We start from the raw sequence: 18,856 nt of genomic DNA, 5'->3' as shown, positions 1-18,856 counted from the left end.
AATGAGATTCTTCTGTGCATAATACACTGGGGCTTTCTACTTCCACCATACATTGCTCATAAGCCACACATACTGTCCTTCCCAAGTTGGGTTGAATTATATTTGCATTCACTCTGTCATAAATGAACTCTATCAGATTTTAAAATCAAAAGCCCCAGATGGACTCCCTGTGTGAAGAATATTAAAACTCAAAACATAAAATGCAATACTTCAAAATGAGAATAATAAAAAATATCATGTTTAATGCATTGGATAATTATTGAATTAACAGATTCCACCGATTTCACTTGGATTTGTCAGAGGCAGGGACAACAGCAAGTCAAAAGAAATCCAGCTTCATTCACAGAAGAACTCAAAGCTCTGAAATGTTGTTTAATTCTTCCTACTGTTTTCTTTTTTGTGTGCATTCCCACCACTTACATGTAATCTAACAGATTAATCCTCATACATATGTATCAGTGATAAAATTGGAAACACAAAATATTAATTAAACTCTAATCTCTCCAAAATTCGTATTCCCTGGACTATGGGTAACAGTATCAATACTGCTGAAGGATGGCTATTCTTATTACCTGTACATCCTTTAAATGTTCCCCCTAAATGTCTCCCACCACTTTTCTCATTCCCAGATGACTAACATGTGTCGCTATATTTTTTGTAAAGTATGATTTCGCTGATTTTAAATACTGAGTAAATAAAGAGAACCTGGAAGCTTTTGGAAGTAGAAAAGTCATGATCTATGTAAGGAATGAATTAGACTAACACAAAAGATTCCCCCCACCCCCATAGGGTTCTAAGGTATAACCTGCTCCTGTTGATCAGTGCAAGGAAAGATGCTACTCTAAGTACATAAATAGTAGATGTTTTATGTACACTCTGTGCCCTTCTCTGTAAAATAATCCTGCCTTGATAAAAATGATTAGCCACTGGCAGTTTTGCTTGACAGAATATAGCATGTAGATAAGCTACCATATCATCATCATAGGAATGTGATGAAATAGATGTAGTTTTTCTTCTTTCAAAACCTTCCCTCATCATAGGTGGCTGAACCCACTTCCTTTTTTTCTTTATCCATGAGTATGAATAAAAAAGTGGATATCAAGGTGTTACTTTATCTCATTTATTCAGTAAGTACTTCATTTTTTTGCAAGCTAAACATATAGACATAAACATAACACCTGCTATAAGAATTCAGGCTCTATGTGATCACTCACCTAGAGCCAGACATCCTGGAGTGCGGAGTCAAGTGGGTTTTAGGAGGCATCACTACAAACAAAGCTAGTGGAGGTAATGAAAATCCAGTTGAGCTATTTCAAATTCTAAAAGATGATGCTGTGAAAGTGCTGCACTCAATATTCCAGCAAATTTGGAAAACTCAGCAGTGGCCACAGGACTGGAAAAGGTCAATTTTCATTCTAATCCCAAAGAAAGGCAATGCCAAAGAATGTTCAAACTACTGCACAATTGCACTCATCTCACACGCTAGTAAAATAATGCTCAAACTTCTCCTAGCCGGGCTTCAACAATACATGAACTGTGAACTTCCAGATGTTCAAGCTGGATTTAGAAAAGGCAAAGGATTAAAATCACTGCAGATGGTGACTACAGGCGTGAAATTAAAAGACACTTGCTTCTTGGAAGAAAAGCTCTGACAAACCTAGACAGTAAATTAAAAAGCAGAGACATTACTTTGCCAATGAAGGTCCATCTAGTCAAAGCTATGGTTTTTCCAGTAGTCATGTATGTATGTGACAGTTGGACTATAAAGAAAGCTGAGCACAGAAGAATTGATGTTTTTGAACTGTGTTGCTGGAGAAGACTGTTGATAATCCCTTGGACTGCAAGGAAATCAAACCAATCAATCCTAAAGGAAATCCGTCCCGAATATTCATTGGAAGGAGTGATACTGAAGCTAAAACTCCAAAATTTTGACTACGTGATGCAAAGAACTGACTTAGTGAAAAAGACCCTGATACTGGGAAAGATTGAAGGCAGGAAGAGAAGGGGATAACAGAGGACAAGATGGTTGGAGAATATCACTGACTGGATGGCCATGAGTTTGAGCAAGCTCCAGTAATTCATGATGGACAGGGCAGCCTGGTATGCTGCAGTACATGGGGTCACAAAGAGTTGGACATTACAGACCAACTGAACAGAACTGAACTAGGAATTCCCATTCTAGTAGGGGAGAAAGGTATGTTAAGAAAAAGATAGCAACACTCTATACAACATAATAACAGTTAGAAAAGAGGAGTGTATGTGGTATGATGGATACTCCAGGGAGAATGTAGAGTCAGCTTCCCTGGACAGACACTAGGGTGGGGAGGAGGACCTGAAGTTGACTCAATTGCCCAGGCCCCAGTGTTGTGAGTACTTAAGGATTTATCCTAAGTTTTTAACAAATTTCTAAGATTTTACATCCGTGCAAATAACTTCCATCTTCAACTGTGCTCCTACATGTTCAGTTTCTGTTTTATTTCATATTGACTGGAATTGGAAATTTAGCTCCTTCATAACTTTCCTAAAACTGTTTAATCACATGGCTTCAGTTTCCCTGACCATGAGTAAATTCACTGAGTATTCACAGCCTCTACCACCTTTCTAATTTGCTTCATCTTCATTTGTTTTTCTCCCTCCTCTCTTCCCTCCTTTCTTTCTTTCTGGCATCCAAAAACCATCCCTCTGGCTCTCTTCAGAGTAATCAAGTGTATTTTTTTTTTTAAATTTTGGCAGCAGCAGCCTCTCTTTCCACCCTCACAAAACTCGCCTAGCTCACCTGAGCTTGTAGAGACATTTTCTCAGTTCTCCTTCAAGCAAGAATCGCCACACCAGCTGCAAAGAGAGTGAAACTTGTATGACTAAAAGAAAGTTTCGCTGCATGATAAGAACTTGGATGAACGAATGAATGGGTTTGGGGCATTCCTAAATAAATAAATTAGATAATGCCTGTTGATTGCCAAGTTATATTCTAAATCTGTTAGAAATAATAGTTCACGGCATTTAGCAAGTTTGAGTGGTAGCACTAATGCTGTTTCAGTTTTCCTGAAAGCACAAAGTCCTCAGCTAATAAATGGTGGACTAGGCCTCACATTCAGAAATTGATCTGAGCCTGTGCTCTTGAAGATTATACTGTATCACACAAGAAGTGAGCACAGAATGCTGTGTTCCATCTGATATCACTCTTGGCACGTGGGATATCAATTCAAAAGTTGCAAGAGACATCCAAATAACAGTAACCCTAACCCTAACTCTAAAGATTACTTACGGTGACCTTTTAAAGGTAAGTAAATAAATAAAAGGTTTACCTTTTAAAAGTCAGAGAAGGCAATGGCACCCCACTCCAGTATTCTTGCCTGGAAAATCCCATGGACTACAGGAGCCTGGTAGGCTACAGTCCATGGGGTCGCAAAGAGTCGGACGTGACTGAGCAACTTCACTTTCACTTTTCACTTTCACACACTGGAGAAGGAAATGGCAACCCACTCCAGTGTTCTTGCCTGGAGAATCCCAGGGATGGGGGAGCCTGGTGGGCTGCCGTCTATGGGGTTGCACTGAGTTGGACACGACTGAAGCAACTTAGCAGCAGCAGCAGCAGCAACACCTTTTAAAGGTAAATAAATCCTTTAAAAGGCAAAAAAAAAAAAAAAAAAATCAAAGGCTAAATTTGGCACTGTGGGACAGCAGTTGTGTGTAATTACCTAAAGTAATAATTTATAAATATACTACATCACATATAAAGGCCTAAGAATAAGTCACAAGTTGACACATTGCATCTCACATCTTTTGGCTAGAAGGTAGTCATGTGGCAGTATTTTCTTACAAAGGCAGGCTGAAAAATGAAGTTTTATTCTGATGATCATGTATCAACACAATTCAAATGGCAAATAAAAAGAGACCAGCTGTTGGGAGCAGCAACCTGTGCTAAAAATCATTAACTCTTATTTATCCTTAAATTTGTTCAAGGTCCATTCCTTCTCTAAATAACTTTTCATGATACTTGAGTTGGAAAATAGTGTCAGTAGTCCTCAGAGATAGCAAATGCATCCTTGTTTCATCTTTGCAGAACATAGACATGTGGAATCATTAGAGTGAGATCTTTAATCTGTATATAGGCATCGTTTGTGTTGGAAACAGCATCACAAGAGAACAGATGTACCAACTGTGCCTACAGATACAACCTCGTTCCCTGGCAAGGACTAGCCCATGATTTTGCTCAAGTTAGGAACAGAAGTGCAGGATGACTATTTTCTCAAGGAGATAAAAAATATAGACCAGAACTTGACAACCTGATAATATTGAGAGGAAGTCTTTGGACTTTCAGCACTGATGGGACACTAGTTGCTCATTCCTTTCCACTGGGTTCTGATCCAAGAGCTAGTAAGTAAATAAATCCTTTAAAAGGCAAAAAAAAAAAAAAAAAAAAAATTCAGGGGCTAAATTTGGCGCTGTGGGAGAGCAGTTGTGTGTCACTAATTAAGTGATGAATCCAGAGCTATAATTAATAATGTATTCATTTACCAAGGTCAGATATTTGGCAGAACTGAACATATGATAGCATTAAATCCTTTGATTGCTTCAAAAATGAATATTGGGTAGGTAGGTAGTGCTAGATAAAAAGTATCCTGGTTGTGGTACTATATACTAGACATATTAGGCAGTGGAAGGAGATACAGTTGTGAGCAAGAAGAACAACTTTGCCATTGTGGATCTTACATCCTGAAGAGGGAGGAAAAGCAAATAAATAATGTTATTAAATAATATTATAGCAGCAAGTGTAACAAACAAATAATAGTAATATTTTAAGTATTTAAAAATAATATTAATATTAAATAGATAAATAGGCAATAAATATTTGAGCTGTCATGTGGCGGTGGTACATGATCAGAAGAAAAATATATAGAAGGTATGCATTATGGAGAAATGATGTGGGATGTTTAGAGTGAGTGGTCAGAAAAGACCCTCTGCTCAGGCATGTTTAAATTAAGAGGACATTGCAATGCAAGAGTGGGTCAAGCAGAGGTCACAGCATGCGCAATGGCCCTCAGTAGGGATGGGTGTCCTGGGAGCTGCTGACCCCAGCAAAGTGAGCCTGAGGACCGTGGTCAGACATAGGGTCTGAGATGTTTCTGGAATGCAGAGCTTGTACAGACTGTGAAGCCAATGCGCAGACTTTGCCTTTCATTTGAAGCAAGGCTGTTGTTGACATCTGTCACCCTCCTTCTGCTACTGGTCGCATATTTCTTATTTCATCAGTCAGTCCTTCATCTCAACAGTTTCTCAGTTGCTGGGTTAAGTTAGGCCTTCATCTCTGAAAGGTTTGAAAACTGAGTGATCAGTGTCTGTGCTTGCATGCTTTCCTATAGTTTTCCAATAAGTTATACTATTGGATATGAAATGACTAAGAGATATTTCAGAATATCTCCTTGGTTCTATATGCACTCCTCCCTACCCCCCTTATATAACATCAACTTGACTTCCTCTGGGCAAATGACATCGGTTACTTAAACAATAGTTTCATCACCTTCGCCTACTGCTTCAGTGGCCCCAGTGGCCCCAAATGGGCTGGTGATGGTGTTGGCTTCCTATCCAGTGGATCTCTTGTTGCATCGCCTTGACCATTTCTTCCCTTAGGAATTGAAACAACTAAATAAGCAGGGTAACATTTGAAGGAACAGAAAGCCAGTACCTTATGAGTGGAAAATTAGCTGTAACAGTGACAGGACCCGCTCTTCCTTTCGCCATGGTATTCTGACTATGAGAGAAACAGCATGTCCCTGGTTTCAAAGCTATACTTCATCCTATACGTAAATGCTCTGAGTTTTTCGGGTGTTGTGGCCAACATGTGTCATATCTGAGCCTTCAATAGGTGATTCTACTGATCTGCTGGATCAGCTCCTTCTAGATAATGGTATATGTGGAAGGGCTTCCCTAGTAGCTCAGATGGTAAAGCATCTGCCAGCAATGTGGGAGACCCGAGTTTGATCCCTGGGTTGGGAAGGTCCCTGGAGAAGGAAATGGCAACCCACTCCAGTACTCTTGCCTGGAGAATTCCATGGACAGAAGAGCTTGGTGGGCTACAGTCCATGGGGTCACAAAGAGTCAGAAACAACTGAGTGACTAACACACATATGTGGTAGGTTTAGAGTCCACGGGTCCAAAGCCATGGCTGGGCTTTTGCTGCAAAATGAGTTCTTTAGTCAGAAGTGATGCTGTGTGAGGTGGTCCAGTTCAGAGGCATTGCAGAGTGGAAATGCATATCAACATGAGAAGTGTTTACGCCTATGAAGACACGTGGCTGCCTCCATTGGGGTGGGAGGATCCAGTTTCCAATCCAGTGGCCCTCCTGTTGCATCAGCTTGACCATTTTGTCTCTTGGGAACTGAAACAACTGCATGAGTTGGCTTCTGGCACATGGCTGCTTGGTCTCCCTGCAATTGGCATCCTGTAGGAGGCTCTGTGTGGTGACTAATGCTCACAGGTTATTGCTCAGTGATGGCAAGAGCCATATCAGTATAGAAGAGGAAAGTCTGTGCTTTTGATCAAACGAGTACCTTCAGTCTCTGGTGCCGTAAACACACACACCAGCAAGTGCTAGAACAGCTAGAGAAGGAGGCTGATTGGCATCCACTGAGCGCATCTCCCCTGCCTTCTGATCATGCGGGCCTCCTCAGCTGCGGGCGGCATTGGGTTATATTTCATAGAGGACGTCTTCATAGAAGACGCTTTGCAAGCGTCTTTCTCATAGAGCTTTATTCATACCTTCTTCCTAGATCTCCTTGCAATTCTGTTCTTTCCAAGTCTCTGAGCATTCAGCCAGACTCTCAGCCACTGCCGATGAATCGCTTTTCTTGAGCTATCTCTGAATCTAGAGATGGAGACAACAGTGTTCTGCTTGAATTTTCTCCAGCAGGATGTTTTCCTTTTGTTTCTGTCTTTAAGAAATACTCTATGAGAATTCCCTGGTGGGATAGGGACTCCACCCTTCCGCTGCAAGAGGCCTGGTTTCAATTCCTGGTCAGGCAACGAAGATCCTGCAAGCCAGAATTTTATGAAAAATAAATACAGTAAAATCATGAGATTAGATCAGCTCACCTAGAAAGTGAGTGTAGATGAAGAAAATAGGTAGAAAGACAAGAAGTCTGTTGAATAAAAGTAAATGTTTACCTATAATGTCTAGATGTCAGAGATAGGGCTGGACCACTCAGAGGTGCTGAGAGGAAATACACAAGGATCTAGGAAGAAAACCAGCAAAGACTGGGAACCCAGTAATTAGGCAAAGAAAGTGTTATAAAGAGAAGGTATTGACAGACATCCAGAAATTTTGCTGAAAGGTAGAGTAGAGTAAGCATTGAGAACTGAATGTCAAATTTGCCAGTGACTTGAAAACAGCAGTTTCAGTGGGGTGGGGACCCAGGGCCAAATAGCCTGATTGGAATAGATTCAAGAGAGAATGGAAGAGAGTCATCGCAGAGGGCAAATGTAGAAAAGTCTTTCAATGAGGGTTCTTGAAAGAGTGTAAACTGGAGGGAGTCAAAACAGCATGCTTGTGTGCTGCTGGAAATGATCGAACAAAAATGGAAAAAATTATGTCAGGAAAAAGGGGTGAATGAAGACAGTGCATATGTAAGATTCAGAAAAGTGTTCTATAGTTAAGGTCTAGAGATGAGCCACAGTCAGGGTTCATAAAAGGGAGGAAGGAGGTAAAAGTTTGAACTTACCGTACTTGGTCATTCTGCAAGAGGTGGGCTCAGAATGGTCCTCCCTCACCTTCACTTTCCCAACACACACACACACACACCCTCCATGAAAACACAAATACATTAACAATGAAGAAGCACGGGAAACAGGAAGGCCAGGTGGATGCTCATAAATATTCATCAGAATATATTGTTGAAGTTTCCTGGCATTCTGTCCCTAAATAACAGTCATGTTTCAGAACCAAGTATTTTTACTCTTAAATTTCAAACTATCCCCAGACCTGAGGAAGACTCTGAGCAGTTTGAAAATATAATGTGCATATCATGATTTAACAAAACAAACAAAATCATTTAAAAGCACAGATGCCATGGATGGCTTGTAGGGACAGCTGGTGTAACATTATTGATTCAGGAAAAAGAATGTCTTGCTTCTGTATATCATAGGGTGGGATATTTTTTGACCTGGAGTCACAAATACAGTTTGCATTTGCGACATAAGGGATGAGGAAACTTCTTTTTTAAAGGGACAGACAATAAATATCTTAGGTATATGGATGCTGTGATAACTGCCTCAACCACTCTGTTCTGCTGTGTCACACTGGCGAAACTATATGCCTCTGTGTCTCGGTGTTCTCATCTGTAAAGTAGAGATACTGTTAGCACCTGCTTCATAGGTGCAAATTAAAAATGTTATCATATGTAATGCTTAGAACTGGATTTGGCAGAAGTGACTCTCTCAGCCTGTGACGGCCCTTATTGTAGTATACTATGCTGAGTCACACACCTGTTCCTTTCTTCTATTGCCCATTTAGCAAAATCCACCAACATAAGGTGATGGTTTTTCTTATTTGCATGTTCTTATGTCCTTTATATAAAAATAAGCAAACAAAAGTCTTTTAATTTTCCCTCATTTTTATGTAAACTGTGCACGAAATATCATCTTACTTTTAAAAACTTAATGTGTCTTTAAAATCTTTATATATCAACAGTTATATAGTGTCTTCATTTTTTGTACAGCTGGATAATATTCCATTTTACCCACATAACATAATCTATGTGTCCAATCCTCTATTTATGGACATCATATTTATTTCTAAATATTTGCTATGAATAAGCAATAACCTAGTACATATGCCAGTTTGACTGTGTAAATATACCTATAAGATAAATATCCAGATTGAAAGTGTTAGGTCAAAAGGTGACTGATTTGTAATTGGGGTAGATGTAGGTTAATATTTTAGCAAGGAAATATTTTAGCAAGAAAGCCTTCCTCAGTGATCAGTGCAAAGAAATAGAGGAAAACAATAGAATGGGAAAGACTAGAGATCTCTTCAAGAAAATTAGAGATACCAAGGGAACATTTCGTGCAAAGATGGGCTTGATAAAGGACAGAAATGATATGGACCTAACAGAATCAGAAGATATTAAGAAGAGGTGGCAAGAACACAGAAGAACTGTACAAAAAAAGATCTTCATGACCCAGATAATTACAATGGTGTGATCACTCACCTAGAGCCAGACATCATGGATTGCGAAGTCAAATGGGCCTTAGGAAGCATCACTATGAACAAAGCTAGTGGAGGTAATGGGATTCCAGTCGAGCTCTTTCAAATCCTGAAAGATGATGCTGTGAAAGTGCTGCACTCAATATGCCAGCAAATTTGGAAAACTCAGCAGTGGCCACAGGAATGGAAAAGGTCAGTTTTCATTCAAATTCCAAAGAAAGGCAATGCCAAAGAATGCTCAAACTACTGCACAATTGCACTCATCTCACACACTAGTAAAGTAATGCTCAAAATTCTCCAAGTCAGGCTTCAGCAATATGTGAACCATGAACTTCCAGATGTTCAAGCTGGTTTTATAAAAGATAGAGGAACCAGAGATCAAATTGCCAACATCTGCTGGATCATTGAAAAAGCAAGAGAGTTCCAGAAAAAACATCTATTTCTGCTTTATTGACTGTGCCAAAGCCTTGACTGTGTGGATCACAATAAACTGTGGAAAATTTGGAAAGAGATGGGAATACCAGACCACCTGACCTGCCTCTTGAGAAATCTGTATGCAGATCAGGAAGCAATAGTTAGAACTGGATATGGAACAACAGACTGGTTCCAAATAGGAAAAGGAATACGTTAAGGCTGTGTATTGTCACCCTGCTTATTTAACTTCTATGCAGAGTACATCATGAGAAACGCTGGACTTGAAGAAGCGCAATCTGGAATCAAGATTGCTGGGAGAAATATCGATAACATCAGATATGCAGATGATACCACCCTTATGGCAGAAAGTGAAGAAGAACTGAAGAGCCTCCTGATGAAAGTGAAAGAGGACAGTGAAAAAGTTAGCTTAAAGCTCAACATTCAAAAAACTAAGAGCATGGCATCTGGTTCCATCACTTCATGGGAAACAGATGGGAAAGAGTAGAAACAGTGGCTGGCTTTATTTTTTTGGCTCCAAAATCACTGCATATGGTGATTGCTGCCATGAAATTAAAAGACACTTACTCCTTGGAAGGAAAGTTATGACCAACCTAGACAGCATATTAAAAAGCTGAGTTATTACTTTGTCAACAAAGGTCTGTCTAGTCAAGGCTATGATTTTTCCGGTAGTCATGTATGGATGTGAGAGTCTGACTATAAAGAAAGCTGAGTGCCAAAGAATTGATGCTTTTGAACTGTGTTGTTGGAGAAGACTCTTGAGAGTTCCTTGGACTGCAAGGAGATCCAACCAGTCCATTCTAAAGGAGATCAGTCCTGGGTGTTCATTGGAAGGACTACTGTTGAAGCTGAAACTCCAATAATTTGGCCACCTGATGCGAAGAGCTGACTCATTTGAAAAGACCCTGATGCTGGGAAAGATTGAAGTCGGAAGGAGAAGGGGACGACAGAGGATGAGATGGTTGGATGGCACAACCGACTCAATGGACACGGGTTTGGGTGGACTCCGGGAGCTGGTGATGGACAGGGAGGCCTGCATGCTGCCCTTCATGGGTTCACAAAGAGTCAGACATGACTGAGTGCCTGAGTGGAACAGAACGAAATATTTTTAAGGTTGTCTAATTTATTAGTTAAGATCCTGGTGCTAAAATCAAACTGATATGGATTCAAATCGCAGCTTCACCACTGCTACAGCTATAACACGACATTTTCAGGTACTTCACAGTGCCCCAGCTGGAGCTTTGGCCGTTTAGTTGGAATTAGAATCCAGTATTAAGTGGATAGTGGATTTTTTTTTTTTTTGACTGTACCAGGTCTTAATTGGGGCATGCAGGATCTTTGATCTTCATTCTGGTGTGTGGCATCTTTAGTTATGACATGTGGAATCTAGTTCCCTGACCAGGGATCAAACCTGGACCTCCTGAATTGGAGCACCAAGTCTTGGATACTGGACCACCAAGTCCATGGATGGAAGATATAAATATTGGATTTGGAGTTAGTTGTTTCAAATAGTTTGTTTATGAAATGAAGGAGAGAATGAAGGAGTTTGGGGTGAAAGGACTCTTTCAAAGGGGGAGAGATGAGAGCATATTTAAATTTTGATGGGCATGATTTGGTTAAGAAATATTGATTGAATTTATAGGAAATAAGAAGTATAAGAGTTAATGAGAAGGAAGAGGGTGATAGGAAAGGAAAGGAAGAATGGGCTCAGATGATGGGAAGAGCCTCCCTCCGCAGTAACATGAGGAGTCAGGAAGGTCAAAGACAAAGAAAGCTGTAGCATCTACAATTTTAGTAGAAAGTAGGGAGGGCTTTTCCATCTGCTCACTACAACTGTTTTCACCAAAGTAAAGGGCAGAGTCATCTTTTGAGATTAAGGGAGAAAGGGGCAGTGGTAGGATTAGGAGTGGATATTTGAGAAGATTAGAAAAGGTTGAAGTTCTTGCAGAGGATGAGAGGTTGAGTTGGTAAAGGAATGGACCACAGTTGCCAATCGATTCTGTGTCGCTATTTGAATTTAGTGATGGCATATCCTCCGTGGAACCTGGCTGCCTCTATGAGGGAAATCAGCTGAGTCTAGTACTCAGGTGTATCATTTGTGTTAATTATTTGATTTTCTAGGTAAGCAGCAAGTGGAGGTTATAGATCCCCAAGTGCATTGAAAAAAAAAAAGTAAAGAAGGCAATAGATTGGGGGGAAAAAAAGGATTCAGGAGGGTGAGAGCAATTTAATAAGCAAACAGGAAGGAAAAGTCATAAAAATAGCTGTTTTTAATATTAAAACAACTATTTAAATGGGCTTCCCTGATGGCTCAGCCAGTAAAGAATCTGCCTGCAATGCAGCAGACACAGAAGACTCGGGTTCGATCCCTGGAAGAGGAAATGAGAACCCACTCCAGTATTTTTGCCTGGAAAATTCCATGGACAAAGAAGCCTGATGGGCTACAGTCCAAAGTGTCTCAGAGAGTCTGATAGGACTGAGTACACACACAGTACTGAATGAGATAATGAGCGCAACTCATGTAGCATCACCCCACGGCCTAGTTAGTGCATGGTGATCAGTAAATGTTAGCCTCTGTTATAACCATAAACAGAATTATGTCCTACATTTGTCCAATCTAATACTTCTCTTTGAGTCCAAAGAGTACAAGAATCTCAAAACAGAGGAAGTAGGAGAGTCTTTGAGTCAGCTGGTTATTTCAAAGGTATAAAATCAATCCACTTTATTTTTTTTTAATCTGAAAAGCCAATGGGGCAGTGCATTTTTGTTTTCTTTATTTCAATGGCAAACACGTTGCACCACCAGCTTTGAGAGTGATAAAAGTGCAAGACAAATAAAATTTGACCTGGTCAACTCGTGCATTCCTGTGATTGCTTTAAGAGGCTGCCACAAATTGGGTAGCTGATTGAAAGCAAGCAGCCTTCCTCTCACCTCCTGTCTTTGATACGGTTGGATTGTGGAACTGGACCTAGGCGGGGAGGAAAAGGGTGAACACATCAGGTCGTTTGATGTTGCCAGAAGTGGGATGTGTATTGATCAGCTTTGGTTATTTAATCCTCTTGTAATTCTGCTGTTCTGAAACAATGAGGCTCTGAGAGCAGGCTGTTTTGCTAGGGGTTCTCTTGTTTACAGAAAACCAGTTAGAGGGTGTGAGAGGACAAATACACACTGCTAAATCCAAACAACAAAAAGAATACACTGGAAATCATCTAATTTATTATCTATATGAATGTAAAAGCGTGGAAGAGAGCAGAATTTTCAGCAGTTCCAGATGAAATATTAAAATAATTCAGAGTGATTTGTTGTAAACTGTGCGACAGGTCAGCACATTTGAATCTCATTTGAATTCCGCAGTGTTTGAGGGAAGAGGTGTAGGCAGAATATCTTTGGTTAGCCCTGCGTGTCTTTTAATGGCAGCATGAACAGTGAAGCTGGTTAGCTCTGCACCGGCACAGAACTTCTGGTGGGCTGCCCTTAGATGCTCCAAGCTCTCAGTGGTTGTCTTTATCGTCTCTGTGGATTGTTTTTTATTTTGTTCATTTTGTGTTCCTTCTTATCTTTCTCACCTGCTAGAGGGCATGGCCTGTGTTTGCTTCTCTCCAGTTCCTAGAATAGTGCCTGGAATATATTATTAGGTCCTCAAGATAAATATCAATTGAATGAATTAATGAGTGAATGATGAATGTCTAAATTGTGCTTTCACCACATAAGTAAATTCTATTTTTTTTTCAAGAAGATATTTGATTGAAACTTTGTGTGAAAATTTACTATTTTCGAATCACCTTCACAGGGCATCACTTGAAGGAGATTTAGTGGGTAGCTCCAAGGTAGGTGGGGCAGAGGACTTGACCTGCTGTTGGTGATGTAAAAAGCCTACCATCTGAGCTTGTTCCAGCGAACACCATGGCCTGTCATTCGGAGAGTTATGCTTGCTTGATCAGAGTGTTGGCTGACACTTTGCTGGAAAAAGTAAGTCTTCAAGTAAAAGAATCTGGTAGAAAAATATTCCAATCACTATAAAAATTTTTTTTCCATTAATTGAACATGAGCTAGGGAAACACCAGATTTTCTTCTTTTAACTATAGAGCTGCTGGCAAATTCTGATTTCAGGCCTCATGGTTATGCAATATACAAAAGTCTTTAAGAACATAATAAATAGTGTGCCTTAGAAAGAAGAGCCTCTTGACTTATTTCCTCATAGTTCTTTTTCTTTCTCCAGTGAGTTCTCGACTCTGTGAAATATTACATCCTGATTTCTCAACATGAATAGCAGATATAATTCTGAATCTTGTTTTTTTTTGCTTATGTATGAGTAGTATTTATATTACACCCAGAGGATAGTTTTTTGAGCATTGTTCTTTTGAAAACTCTGAATAATCCATTCTTATAAATGACTTGGAAATGCCAATAAAAGTGGGAGAGGCTGGCAGAATAATGGTTCCTTTTTAGGTGGAGATGAAGCTCTTTGATTACGCAGGGTTGCCTTTCCCTGTTTAGGAATATGTTGTCTGCTACCCTGGGCCCTGACCTTCTGTTTGCACTGATGCTGTGTGTAATGAGGCCTGGCTCGGGTGGTGTCAGGGAAGGGACCAGATAAGGGAGAGGGCACATCAGATAGTCCTGGTCTAACATGCAGCGTTTCCCTCCATTATCCTTATCTTCTTACTGTACTTCTGTGACTACACATTCTCCCATTTTTAAAGCCAACACAAAACCTGCAGCTCCTGTATTACAATGATATATTTTAATGGTACAGACATTATTATCTATTTATTAAATGAAATTTATTAATGGAATTAAAGAATGGAACCGTTTTCACTGAATTATCTAAATACATTTCCAAGACTTAGAGTCAATTGATTTAAAGGGACACTTGCATTCATTATCTTCTTTGAGGTGACTTTCAAAGTCTAGCTCTAACTAGCATGTATCGGATGGATAAACAAGGTCCTGGGACTTCTCTGGCAGTCCAGTGGTTAAGAATTTACCTTTCAGTGCAGAAGGCACCAGTTCGCTCCCTGGTTGGAGAACTAAGATCCCATATGCCATGTGGCATGGCCAAAAAACAAAACAAAACAAAGAGCGAGGTTTTACTGTATAGCACAGATAACTACACTCAATATGAAAAAGAAAGTACATATGTATAACAGTCATTTTTCTGTACAGCCGAAATTAAACACAAAACTGTAAATCAGCTATACGTCAATAAAATAAAAAAAAAGACTAACAAAGGCTAGCTCTTACTATACTTTGTATTTATATTCTTTTCTTTATCTTTCCAAACTCCCTAGCATTCACTTCCTAAATTTTACTCCTAGAATTGCTCAGAATGTTATTTTAAAAACACTGCTTCTGTTCTTAGGAGAATAATTTTCCTAGCAGATTTGTTATATTCATATGCTTGAACAAATTCGTAGAAAGGCAAAGTTTTGAAATTTGAATAGTAATTTATTTTTATTTTTTATGAGGGCATAATCTACATGTAGTAAATGCCATCCCGTTTAGTGCCCAGTTCCGTGAGTTTTGAAGTGGCTCAGTGGTAAAGAATCCGGCGGCCAGTGCAGGAGACTCAGGTTCGATCCCTGGGTCAGGAAGATCCCCTGGAGAAGGAAATGGCAACTACTCCAGTATTCTTGTCTGGAATCACGTGGACAGAGGAGCCTGGCAGGCTCCAGTCCATGGGTTCACACAGAGTTGGACACAACTGAGCGGATGCACAGAGCCGTGAGTTTTGACGAGTGTACACAGTGAGGTAATCATCGGCGCCCGCCAGTTTCCCATGCCCCTCTGAAGATAAGGCTGTGGTGAGCATGGGGTGCGTGTATCTTTCTGTGTCGGTGTTTTGTTTTCTTCAAATGATTATCCAGAATTGTTGGATCATATGGTAGTTCCATTTTTTAATTTTCTGAGGAAACTCCATACTGTTTTCCATAATGGCTATACAAATTTATACTCCCACCAACAGTTCACAAGAGTTCCTTTTCCTCCACATCCTCATCAGCACTTATTATTTCTTGTCTTTTTGACAAATAGACGTTATTACGGTGTAAGGTGATAGCTCATTGTGGTTTTGGTGTGCATTTTCCTGATGGTTAATGAACATCTTTTCATGTACCTGTTGGCCATCTGTATATCTTCTTGGTGAAAATGTCTATTCGACACTTCTGCCCTTTTTCACATCGTTTTTCTTTTTTTTTTCCTTTCTTGGCTTGCTTTCCTTTTTTTTCCCTTTGTTTCCTTTGTGTGTTTGTTTCCTTTGTTTGTATGAGTTGTTTACATATTTTGAATATCAACCCCTTATCACACATATAATTTGAAAATATTTGCTCCTGTTCCTCCCATGAAATGTAAGTTGCTTTTTACTTTGATCCTGGCAGAAGCTTTTCCGTTTCAGAGTCCTACTTGGTTAGTTTTGCCTTCATTGCCTTGAGTTTGGTGTCAAATCCAAAAATTTGCCAAGATTGATGTCATGGAGTTTATGCTATACGTTCTCTTCCAGGAGTTCTATGGTTTCCAGGCTTCCATTAAAGTCTTCCATTCATTCTGAGTTAATTTCTGTTTTTGGTGTTGGACGGTGGTCCAGTCTCACGCTTTGTTGTCATATTTTCCCAGCACCACATATTGAAGAGACTGCCCTTTCCCCATGGTGTACTCTTGCCTTCTATGTCAAAAATGTTAAGGTATTAACTAATTCTTCTTTTGTCTACCAGCATTCTACTAAACCCTTTTTATATACCACTTCACCTAATTCTCAGAGAATGCTATGACATCTTCCTGAATGGCCCATTTTTCCTGATAAGGCAACTGGATACCTCTGAGGTTAATAGGATTTCATGAGGTAACATAGAGATAAGACTTGGCCTTTGTTCAGAGCTATCCTACCTCAAAGACCCTGTCCCTTTCTCTATAGGCTTATAAAAACTCTTCCAACTTGACATTTTAAGTCAGAAACCTAGAGATATTGTGTTAAGTCAAACTGAGGTATTTAATTACCATTTTTTGTGGTAATTAAAAAAATGTCACTTTCAGACCTGTTATAAAACATCTGTGGACAGATTGCTCCATCAGATGAACTTTCCCAGCTGGAGGTGTCTTGCTGATGTTTTCATGGATCTGCTGTAAAACAATCTCTATTTTCATAACAGTCCCTGAGGCTTTTACTTCTGTGTTCATTTCTGTTAGGAAGTGGTACAAAGAGCTGCTGGGAAGATCAGAGGCTGCAGATTTAAGTTCGGAGGTCTTTCATCATTAAGAAGGGCTTTCTTTGTTGAACAGTGTTTGGCTTTGATTTGCATCCATAGACAAACTTGCACGCACACCTGGGTCCACACACACATCCATCCATACACGACTGGGTACACCCATGTTACCAACACCTGCATCCCAATATTAAACTTTCCAGGGACTTCCCTGGTGGCCCAGGGGCTAAGACTCCAGCTCCCAATGCAGAGGGCCCAGGTTCAATCCCTGGTGGGGGAACTAGATCCTACACGTCGTAACTAAGAGTTTGCATGCCAAACTCTTAGTTACAACATGCTGCAACTAAGACCTGTAACAGCCAAAATAAACATCTTTACCTCCCCAGGAAGCTCCCTCATCCCTTCTCTAGTCTAAAGAGACCCATGCCACCCTCAGCCCCTGCATCACACATGTACATATTTAGAGGTGACCCAGTCTCTTCAATTCTGTCCCCATGGATGAGTTTGCCATGTTTCACCTGGTGAAAGTGGAATTATGTGGAATGCATTCTTGAAGTGTGGCTTATTTCACTCAACATGATTTTGAAATTCACCCATGATCTTTGTCATTTATTATTTATTTGCTTTTCATGTTCATAGCTTTGTAGTAGTTCATTGTCTGAATCTCTTCCAGTCTCTTTATCCATTTTTTCTGTGGATGGATACTTTGATTAAAGCCATTAAGAACATTCTTGCCAGAGTCTTTGTGTGGACACAGGCACTCGTTTTTCTTGATTGTGTACCTAGGAATGGCGTTTCGAGGTTACAGGGTCAGGTTGACACTTTCAAAAAGTGATTTGGAATGCTGTTCAGCATGAAGGACAGCAAAGCAAATAATTAAAATGAAGTGAAATAGTACTTTTGATTGGAAGAAGAGGAACTAGGGTTATTCAATCTAGAAGATGTGGCTAAGAGGAGATTTCCTAATTCTCCTGAAGTATATAAAGGGTAATTTTAAGGGAGAAAGGAACACACTATCAATTTATATAAAGTACAATAAGAGAGAGAATGGGATTAAATTTCAACAAAAGAGTGCTTGGGCAGAGTATTATCATAATTAACATAGAAATAGGTTACTGTCTCCAGGGTGTCTTCAAACTGAATGCTGTCTCCTAGGGTAGAAGGTCAGTTCAGTTCAGTTGCTCAATTGTGTCCTACTCTTTGCGACCCCACAGACTGCAGCATGCCACGCCTCCCTGTCCATCACCAACTCCCAGAGTTTACTCAAACTCATATTCATTGAGTTGGTGATGCCATCCAACTATCTCATCCTCTGTTGTCCCCTTCTCTTCCCACCTTCAATCTTTCCCAGCATCAGGGTCTTTTCAAATGAGTCAGTTCCTTGCATCAGGTGGCCAAAGTATTGGAATTTCTGCTTCAGCATCAGTTCTTCCAATGAATGTTCAGAACTGATCTCCTTTAGAATGGGCTGGTTAGATATCCTTAAGAGTCTTCTCCAACACCAGAGTTCAAAAGCGTCAGTTTTTCGGTGCTCAGCTTTCTTTATAGTCCAACTCTCACATCCTTACATGGCTTTTGGAAAAACTATAGCTTTGACTAGATAGACAGTGGAGTAGGAAATGGCAACCCACTCCAGTGCTCTTGCTTGTAAAATTCCATGAACTGAGGAGCCTGGTAGGCTACAGTCTGTGGGGTCGCAAAGAGTCAGGCACGACTGAATGACTTTTTACTTTTACTTACTAATTACCATTATGGAGAAGGAACTGGCAACCCACTCCAGTCTTCTTGCCTAGAGAATCCTGTGGACAGCGGTGCCTGGTGGGAGTCGGACACGACTGAAGCGACTTAGCGTGTGTGCATGCGTGACTAGACAGACCTTTGTTGGCAAAGTAATGTCTCTGCTTTTTAATATGCTGTCTAGGTTGGTCATAACTAGAAGTAGAAGGTGGTAGAAGGTAGATGGAAGCAAACTCTTCTGCAATTTCCTGAGTCCTTATTCTTGTTTTGTTTTCTGGAAGATGCA

Source organism: Oryx dammah, unplaced genomic scaffold, assembly GCF_014754425.2.
Source record: "Oryx dammah isolate SB20612 unplaced genomic scaffold, SCBI_Odam_1.1 HiC_scaffold_9, whole genome shotgun sequence".
NCBI classification, from domain to species: domain Eukaryota; kingdom Metazoa; phylum Chordata; class Mammalia; order Artiodactyla; family Bovidae; genus Oryx; species Oryx dammah.
This window is presented reverse-complemented; position numbering follows the sequence as displayed.